This window comes from Dioscorea cayenensis, chromosome 10, assembly GCF_009730915.1.
Source record: "Dioscorea cayenensis subsp. rotundata cultivar TDr96_F1 chromosome 10, TDr96_F1_v2_PseudoChromosome.rev07_lg8_w22 25.fasta, whole genome shotgun sequence".
In the NCBI taxonomy this organism is placed as follows: Eukaryota; Viridiplantae; Streptophyta; class Magnoliopsida; order Dioscoreales; family Dioscoreaceae; genus Dioscorea; species Dioscorea cayenensis.
The window spans coordinates 7,965,715-7,976,340 of NC_052480.1; the positions used below are offsets into that span (position 1 = coordinate 7,965,715).

A 10,626-nucleotide genomic window follows, 5' to 3' on the forward strand; every position below is an offset into this window, starting at 1 on the left:
AATATAATAAAAATATCTCATATATATATATATTATTTATGGATTTTTTTTACCGCATATGTACAGTCAGGAGTGTGTGCAATCGGCAATATCATCTGACTCATATGTCCTCACCCAACAGTGTAAAGGTTGAGTTGGAAGCTCATACTAGCAGTTGGAGACTTTTGGCATCACTATGTCTAGTATGTTTTGAACCATGGTAATTATAAAAGTCTCACAAATCAAATCTTTCACAGCGAGACTAGTGTCATTAGGTCAAAAGATCCTTTGGCTAAATTTTTTTTTTAGTATATATATATATTTTTAATAAAAATTTAAAAATCCAAATAAAAAACACAAGTTTATACTAAGTAAGAGTTATGTTCAATCACATCATTAAACGGTTTGATTTGTAACTTCTCAATAAAAGTAAAATAAAATAAAAACTTCACTTATTTAAGTTTTTTGTTTTTTGTTTTTTGTTTTTTGTTTTTTATTTTTTGTTTTTTTATTTTTTTGTTTTGCATATGGCTTGTTATAAGACTCTAATTCTGAATTTTAATTTTTTAAATAATTCTAATTGTACAAAACTCTGATTGACAAATGAGGCTTCTTCAGTTCTTCTTATATAATTGGATACTAGTTTAATTATTTTATTTGCATTGTGAACCTTATTAAATATATAATAAGCAAAATTAATATATCTAAATCAGATTCAACTCTATTTTAATTCAACCCATTATATCAAGCATGCAATAGCAGCTCAGTTTGGTTTGGGTCAACTTATAACAGAGTCATGTTACAAAAATTGGTCAGAATAGATCAATGGGGTAAATTGACAATTTTACCCTCTGATTTGTGTTAATTAATCTTATAAATTAATTGCATGATTCAGGTGATTAATATTTTAATGAACATAATATTTTCTTATTACTTTTAAAAAAAAATTAATGAACATTAATATCCATGACCCTTATCATGAAAGCATATTCTTAGAATAATTTTTTTAAAATATAAAACATTAATTCGGACACAAGCTCATGTCTCCACATATATGTTGTAAACTTGTAATCAAGTTTGATAGCAATGTGCTCCCACGAGACTTTTTCTTTTTAATTATAGAATTCTAAACTCATTTTTTTTTTTTAGAAAAAATTTGAATTTTGAATTTTGATGGCCTCCTATCATAGTTAGAATAATTAGTTTAATTGCTTGTTAATTCAATTTACTTCATATATGAACCAAGTAATTAATAATTTATTCAAAGAAAATAAAAATAAATTATCCACAAAATCATCATCATGCTCATTCAATGAGAACAAAACTTTCAGAAAAAAACTGACCACCGTATTGTTGAAGAAACGACCACAAATTTAAACCTCATCTTGTGAAGAATGAAGACACACGCGTTATTAAGTTTGTGGTTGCACTTTATACATGTGGTCATTTTTGGCACATGACTTGTCTACATTTATTAAAATACAATCAAAGATAAAAACCATTTTGGGTCATGTAGCACATTTTCATCATTATAAAGCTGATTATTTGAGCTTAAAAATATTTTTTCACACATGATTCTTTAGGGATACAATTATTTCTAGTCTATAGATTTTATCTCACTATATATTATTATTTTTATACTTTCAAAAATAAATTCTGTTTTGACCTTTATATATATATTTATTTATTTTTATTTTGTTTTATCTGCTTCGCCTAGTCGGTGTTAATACCAATATAGACTACCACACTAATTGACTTTGTTACTGCAAGTTTATTATAAATAATTTTACAAATTAAAAAACATATATATATATTTATTTATTTATTTTTAACTGAAAAAAAAGTAAATAATCAGATATATCAAATCATAGATCACAAAAATGTTAACTAAAAATAAATAAATAAAATAAAACACAAAAACCATATTAAAGTCGATGACGCGAGTTCAACCTCCACAGGAAAAAATTAATTTTATGAGAGTTTAGGCTCCTCATATAAATCTCAATAAGTTAAAGTTAAGATAAGTGAGATATAACCAACGACCTTTGGGTCAATTGGTATCGGGTCCTTTGCGTAGGGCGTTCGTTTCGGGGAGGACCCGAGATCGAACCTCATGTCCTACGTAAAGTGAGGGCACGTGGGTCAGCGTTGAGTCTTGCTCCCCACACATGCACATCCCTGGGTTCTGGTGCTTGTCACCTTTCTCAAATAAAAAAAAAATTCTCAAATAAAAAAAAAAAAGAAGAAGGGTGAGATATTAACTCCGTGGACACCAGGCATATCAGAGTCCACATCAACATGGCGTAGAAGTTATTACTTGTATTTTTACAAAACAATTTATGAGATGCAAATGGCCCAAGTTGCCAAGTACAAACAACACCACTCCTAGATATATAATTCATAAATAAAATAAAGATTGAGATAAAATAATAAGATAAAAAATGACATTTCTGTTTTAAAATACTCAAGCAATCTTCGCTACCATCACCAGAAGTAAATGCATAACAATAATATATTCTGCAATGTCATTCACAAGGAAAACAAACTGAAGAACTTTCCCTAGACTAAGCTATGATGGCAGTATAACCAAGTAATGCTATCACAAATAATGAATCTGATTTGAAAATTTCCTAAGGGTGCCACCTTGAAAGGTGATAATTAGACTGCAAATGAACCAAGCTATTTACAAGTTACTTGTTGAAGTTCAGTTCGATAAAAATCATGTGTTAAGCAAATGAGCCGAGCTCAAACTTATACTATTCGGCTCACTAAGGCTTGCAAGCCTGTTCAATCTACTTGTGAACAGGCTGGTTTAAGAGACTAGAGAGCTTGTTCACAAGCCTCAAGATTGGTCATAAAACTTTTTTGGATATATTTCTTTTATGTTTTTGTTTTTCTTTTAGATTGGGGCTATTTTTGATGATGTGTGGCCCAAGATTAGTTTGTGGGATTGGCAACATTATTGAATTTGAGCCTTTTACTTTTTGATACTATCAGCAAAAAAGTTGAATTGGTGTCAAGATTGTAGCCTTTTTTTTATCCTTTCAGCTTTTCAATCAGTAACTCTTCCAATGTCTAGTGTCCAAAATACCATGTTAGAATGGCAGAAGAACTGATGAATATATGGCAGATGCTAATGAAGAAATAATTACCTGAGAAGCCTGCTGTAATACTTTGTACATTTATTGGATATGCACCCTTTCTGCAACCACTTCATCAGATACCCCTAGCAGATAATCAAATCAATCTTTCCTAATTAAGGGTTATACAATTAACTCACAAGATCTTGATATGGAGAAAGGCAACAATACTTACAACTCAGCATTTAAATACGAGGCAGTGATTTTAGTATATATCGTACCTATAAAGCTCCGTGATCAAAACATGGATTAGTGTGTTTGATGAGTGCATGGTGATTAGAATTCAGTAATTGCAAGATGATCAAGGTTGCCATATTTAACAGTCAAAAGAGTACAAAACCAAATAATATACAATGCAGTATCTGAATGGAATTTGGCCGATCTCTAAACAGGTGCTGCCTTTTTAATTCTAACAACATGAAATTAAACTGGCAATCAAAACAAATTCTGTGCACACATGTGAGTCCTCGTGCTTGAATGCGAGTGTTTAATTCTACATATCTGTGTGCTAGATTGTGTGTTCATGATAAATCAGCAATACAGTTTAATCAGACTAGATTGCCCAATATGAAAATCTGTGCAGATATTCTCAGTGAATGACCAAAAATAGAATTTATCTAGAACAAGATAAAGACCATTCATCCATGCAAATCTAGACCTATTTTCATAATGAAAACATGAAGTATGAGCCTAAAAATTTTATCTAAAGTTTGCATTACATTTGAAACAGAGCTGCATGGATTGACATAAGAAAATCTAGGACTTACTAAAGATTCAAAGAAGTTATCAGGAAGTGCATAATTGTCTTGGGCACAAGATCTTTAATGATCTTCCAGACTATGCAATAATATTATTTCAAAAGTAAATTTTGTGATTGTTATTTCCATGGAAAAACAACATTAAAGATGCATTTGAAAAAATTAAATCCTATTGGCACACAAACAGACTACATCATGGAGCCAGATGAACATGGCTCCATGATTTATTGTTTGGGGAGACAGATGAACATGGCAATGCCTCCTTGTTGAACCATAGCTGGCCAGAGACTTCTCAACCCATGTCCATAACAAGCTCAACACGAAGAAGGAAAAGGAAAGCCAAACGCAAAGCAAACACCAAATCTGATGCAATTCACGAGTGGCCACCACAATTAAAGATGGATTTGAAACAATTAAATCCAGCCAATCTTTGATCTTTGCACAAGAGCTTTCAACAGAGTGTATGATGATGAAAGAGTACAGAAATTCCACATGATAAATTGATATAGCATACAAATGCTTGATGGCTGATGATGAAAGAGATCGAATTTTGTTTGAAGTAGATGACGAACATTACAAGTTTTGCTGAATGATATATTTTTTTTCACTTAGCTAGGACCTTTAAGATGTGGAAATGGTCACGTCTTTGCATTTATCTTTCCTACAACACATTTCTTTAATTATGTTCTTCATTTTTGTCTAATGTTGATGCATAACTATGGATTTTCTCTAATATTTGTGTTACTGCAGTATATGAATAAGAAATATTAATATCACATCAGGTATTTCATAATGTAAGCATGAAAGTATATGTACGGAGATGTTTACTAAGACCGGCATTCAACTCCTTTATCATCCTTCATTATCTTGATTGTTCAAAAAGGAACATTTTGTTCGTCAACCTATTGTCTCATTTATGTTGAGTAATTTTTTTTTATTCTAAAATCACTGAAAGAAATTTGACATTCTGATGGTAGTATTCGAATTTACAGCAATACAGAAAATTTGAATTGCCTCCAAGCATGGTTCATGAGATTTTAGAAGTAAAGCAATAGATGTTCCATTCATATGACATCATTATAAATCTGTTTGGCACTCACTTGTTTTTACTTTTTTTATTTTTCAAGGAATTCCATAAAGTGCACTAATAATACAAAATAAAAAGCCATAAATTTCAACTCCTACCAAGATAAGTTACTAGTGGTTCAATGATGAATAAAATCAACGTTAACACAAACCTGATTTAGTTTCCCACCTAATTAAGGAATACCACAACAATGATATTGACCATGGTATACCGTATACCTACAATCAGCACAACAACAAATTGAAGTTTGATTATAATTAAGACAAAAGTAAAAAGAAAAAAAGAGCCACAAGCTGATGCATAAATTATCTCTTAAAATAAAAACAGAAGAAGATATACTTCATACAAGACGGTTGCAGAAGTTCTTCATAGGTATTGGCATCCCTTTAGATCACAAGGAAAGAAATTAAATAACCAACATGAAGCTTGCGTTATTAAATAAAGGCCAGCTATGTAATTGATGGTTTTCTCAAATTATTTCAAACAATTTCAAATATAGGTGGGTCTTATTTAGAACAACTAGTTGTTGAGACAGACAATATCCTCCCCAAGCAAAGATACACCATTATTCCATATCAAACCAATATAATCTAGTATTAAAATCTGATTGTAAAAACATTGAGGCTCAATTGGTAGCCAAAATTGTTGGGACAACTATATGCAAACCCTTAAACAAATTCAATTAATCACAAGATCTGCCAGGGATAAAAGTATACAATGTGCTGTCCTAAGGCTGATTTCATCTCTCTGTGCATATGATGTTCTAGCGTTAAGCTGATCATTAGGGACAACTAATCCATCAGTGGAGATTGACTACCTAGAAGTCATGACAGGAAGGAATGTTGCTCAACTATCACCCAAGTAGAAAAGGAATGAAAGCAATAAAATGGAGATAAAATTGCAAGTTTTCCAAACGAAAAATGGCTGCAAGGTTTTTCTTAGGCATAAATGTGAAGATGTATGACATGAAGACAGAGTCTATATATTAATATATAGGCTGGATCCAACAGATGTTAAATATAAAAAGAAAACAGGGTCATCAGGGAAAAGAACAGCCATGTGCATCATAGTTGCCGCCATCCACGCCACGGTACAATGCGTGCAGACGTGATGGAAGTGAAACATTGCCTATCCCATAAACCCCAATCAAATGGAATCTGAGCTCAGCAAATATCTGTTAGTGAACATTTGTTCCACTAGCAAATGTTGGACTATAGTTTCTATAGCAAAGCAGTTTGCTTTGGTTCGGGCGTAACAATTAACCTGGGCCTGCAACCCAGTTCTAACAAAAATGAGCTCAAAGGGTCCCAAGTCAGAGCTAAACCAACCAAAGACAAGTCAGGTCATCTGAGGATCAAGCAGAAACAAGTAATACTGGCCATGAGTCAGAAATTACACCAGAACCACTGCTGCCTCCAATCGAATTTATTCCTCTACACCCTTCACGAAGTATTTTTGTGAAATCAAAGTAAGTTTGGAACCAAAAGGACAGGGACTAGGCTTCAGGGCAACCAGCTTCAATCTATCGCCGACTAAAATTTAATAACTGATATTTCTCAATGCTAATATAAATTTCTATCTTTGGAGAAACAAATACAACTTTGGCTTATAATCTGTCACAGAGGATTGATAAAAATGAAAGTATAGATATCAGGTCAGCAATGTAACAGCGGAACTTAAATTGCTGCAAAAGCAAAAATAGATCTGTCTACATTGATTAAACCAAATCATGCCAGAAAAAGTAATACCTGTTGGGCATGATTCACTACACCAACAAAACCAAGTCTAACAGGGATGACATTTTCCAACAGGAGGTAGCAAGCATCAGTTCTTCTATCCATAATATCAAGCGGAAACCACACATCAGAAATCATTAGATGCATATAGCAAATTAAAACAAAGGATTACAAAAATATGAAGACATGGAAATGAGACCTTGTTATGACACCAATTGTTCAAGAACCTGCAGTGATATACATGGATAACATACAAATAAAATGAAACTTGGTACTTGCAAACATTCCAACTTTGAATTTAAGAGACTGAGATTTACAAAATTACCATCTGGATCAGCAATCCTTGCCATCTGAAGTGTATCAGAGTTTGCTAGATCAGCATTTACTAGAGAAACTGCTAAAAATAATGCAAGTTTAAGGTTTGATATATAGCCTGATCATTGTTCTAATTCTAGCCACAGCAGCCTCTGGCCGGTTACCAACTGACACTTCAGTAATTCCAGGCAAATCCACAAAAGTGCTGTTGAAAACATATAACAAACACAATAATAAATTGTGAATTTTCTTTTGCATGCCAACAAAATAGATATAACAACACTGGTAGATGACTTAATTTGACGGATTTAAGTGCACAACATAAGAAAAGGTTTATAAGAAAAAGAAAACACAATAAAGTTCAAATCTATGATTTGTTAAATACAGCCATGTTTGTTTTCATCCAATATAGGCAGGCACATATATAACATATAGAATCACAAAAGAAGAAACTCAATCTTATTAAGAATATCTCAAACAACAAGAACAGCACTAATTAGGCACTCGTTCTTAAGAACTATGGCTAATAATGCCCTTTAATCTTTAAAAATCTACTTTATTGGCAGTTCTTCTATCTTCAAAACTATGCATCAATTCCTAGCATCATTCAATTCAATTTTTTGGCTTCATGAAAACTTATTCTCAAACCAAATCCTCATTTTTTTTCTCCATTCAATCCATCATATCAGTTACCTAACATGAATCAATTGCAAAATTTCCTCTTAATTCACAACAACACAACAAATCAAAGACAACCACATCATCAAAGTCCCCATGATTTTCACTTGCAATTCAACTTATGATCATTATAATGTTTAAATCGAAGATCAAAACAATTAAGCATATCAACACATAGCAAGGCAAAGACAGTTCAAAAAGAGATGTAAACTCAAATCCTTAACATTTGAACAGGGAATAACAAAGAACCCTAATCAACAAGATCAATGCTCGACGGCCTCTCAACCAGCACTAAGATGTCCTGCAGCCTTTTAACGATCGGAATCAATGCATTCCCAATCGTCTACACCGCTAGAGCCAGCGAAATTACCATGCTCCCAATCAGTCCCACCGCCGCCGCCGGGCACCGCACTGCCACTCGTCCCCACTGCCGGCACCGACGCCGGAGCCACGCCCTTCGTCGCCATTCACACGCGGACCAAGAACTCGGACGGAGGAGCTACATGTGCAAAGTGTTTGGGATATTTTCGCAAATAAACCCCTCACAATTTTGAAATTGCTTTCAAATTCCTCAATGCAAAGGGATAAGCTTTTGAGTAATGCTATATGAGACGAAGAAAACACACGAACCAGCCACACGACTGATATGGCTGGTTACGTGGATTTTCTTTTTTTCTTTTTATTTAAAAAAAGTAAAAAGGGGAGAAACAAAGAAAGCGCATCTCTATCTCTCGGGGTTCTCTCTATCTAGAAATTAGGGCTTCGTTCAAGCCACTCTCCCACTCCCGGCGCCCGCTCCGGCCCGCTTCCTTCCCCTCTCTCGGCCGTGCCTGCCGCCTCCTCCTTCCTCGCTCTGGGCCACTTCACTCCTCCGCCTCCCTGGCTTCACTCCCCGTGCACGGTACTGCGTTCGACCGCTCTCTTCCCCGGCCCGCTCTTGGTACCCATTATGACTGACTCTCTTCTTTGTCCCCGGTTCCGGGTACCCATTCCGACCGATCTCTTCCCTCCCCGCTCCCGGTATCCGTTCGGCCGCCGCCCTCTCTCATTTGGCTTTGAAGAGAAACTAGGGCACATATCGGCCCTAGTTTCTATCTCTCTCGTGCTCTCTCATGTGGGACTCTCTCGCCTTCTATCTCCCTATCTCTCTCTCTCTCTCTCGTGTGGCTCTGTGCTCCCGGCCGCGCTTCCCTTCCCCTCTCCCGGTACCCGTTCCGGCAGCCGCCCCTCTCTCGTTTGGCTTTGAAGAGAAACTAGGGCACATATCGGCCCTAGTTTCCGTCTCTCTCGTGTGGAACTCGTTTCTCTCTTTCGTGTGGTTGGTTCTCTCGAATTTCTTGGCACAAAAAGCCCGGCTCACCTTGAAATCAGTGCAGGAGGCAATGATGCCCTAAAAAAATTTCTATCCTCGCTTCGTCTCTCTAACGATGGCATAGTGGCTTAGATGGCCTAGTAGGCAACCGCCACTGTTATTGTTGTAGAAGGAGGGGGAAGGATGGGAGAACATCATTATTGTTGAATCTGAGCCTCTGCTTTTTAAATCTGTTGGTTGATATATTTTGTTGCATCATGTATTTCTTTTCCGTCGACGTGGGTCGGTTCGTGTGTTTGCTTCGCCTCATATAGCATTACTCTTACTCTTTAGTAATGATTGTCTTGGCCATGATGATTTGCCCTATAAAAGAGTATAGAAATTGGGTGGTGTGGCAACTTTAGTTGCAGCCCTTGATTCATGTTTATCCATGCAATAGAACAGTGGGGCAAGATCTGAGCCTTTTTATTCTTCTGAAACTGTTTGTTTGTTTGCTATTTTTTTATATCTATCAAGCTTGATGTAACCTGCAGATGGACACCAGAGAAGCTATAAGTTAAATTGCTAGTAAGTTATCAAGTTCACTAACTTGTTATTGAAGATTTTCATTCGTCTTTTGCAGCAACTAAATATTTAAATCGCTAGTAAGTTATCAAGTTCACTAACTTGTTATTGAAGATTTGCATAATTGTTTCCTGTTTAATTCAGTAATATTTGTTTTTGACTTTTGGCAAGTTGTTTGCTTTATCATAGATTATTTTTTCTTGCTTTTTTTTTTGACATGCTGTTTAATGTGTTTAAATTTGTTTGTGGTGATTTGGGTTTAGACATTTCTCAATTCTGTTGATGGAGTGAATGGATGATTTTTCAGTGTTGCGAGTATCAAAATTGAGCGCAGGTTTTGGTGAATTTAGTTGAATTAATTTACCAACATACTTGAAGAAAGATAGGTACTCATTGTTATACTTAAATAGATATTCTGCACTGGGCATTCACGTTCTGTAAAACTAACTAACAATTATTAAGCATTGATTGGTAGTGTGCTATTTCTTCAGACAGTGGTCTGCTGTCAAGGTCCATGCCATGTAAAAAAATTTTGGTACATTTCAAGTTCTTTATATTGATTATTGCAGTTGAATCATGTCCAAGTATACAAGAACGAGTGTTCATTAGTTTATGTGTCATACTTAACAGTGGTGGATAAATTACTCAAGTTGATTTGTATTTCTTATTTTCATATTATCTTCTATAGTTTAGAGGCATCACAATTTTCTGCCATATGTATCCTTTCAATAGTTTATTTTTTCATAATTTTGAGAAATAAGGATTCATTCAAGAATATTGAGAAGGCTTGGGCAGCCTTTCATTTGCAGGTGAGTGCCATCTTTAACTCTGTACGTTGTTGTTACTTCATCCCGCGCATACTTGATATACAATTTATAAACTTCTTCTTCGGAATCAAGTATTATACCGGCCTCCGGCACAATATTTTCAACTAAATCCAAATCTACCGGTTTTTCTTTGGCATGTATTTCATAACTTGAACATCCAACTTCCACATCATCTTTTCCTTGCTCATTACACCCAAGTATCACTTCTTCCATGTTCGTGCTTTAAGTAG

At 34.8% G+C, this 10,626-nt stretch overlaps 1 long non-coding RNA gene across 4 annotated transcripts; it reads right to left on the reverse strand.

Annotated features, from left to right (window-relative positions):
- Positions 1–1,886: 1,886 nt before the first annotated feature.
- On the reverse strand, positions 1,887–8,248 carry LOC120270533. 4 transcript variants are annotated; one of them, XR_005539617.1, is made up of 7 exons: positions 7,943–8,248; positions 7,026–7,220; positions 6,900–6,927; positions 6,713–6,797; positions 5,116–5,182; positions 3,132–4,240; positions 1,887–2,178 (listed from the first exon to the last, which is right to left on the reverse strand). It is a non-coding gene; the product is annotated as an uncharacterized LOC120270533 (long non-coding RNA). The 4 variants fall into 4 exon arrangements; XR_005539616.1 differs by having other exon boundaries at positions 3,132–5,182; positions 6,713–6,794; XR_005539615.1 differs by having other exon boundaries at positions 3,132–5,182.
- Between the last annotated feature and the right edge of the window lie 2,378 nt (positions 8,249–10,626).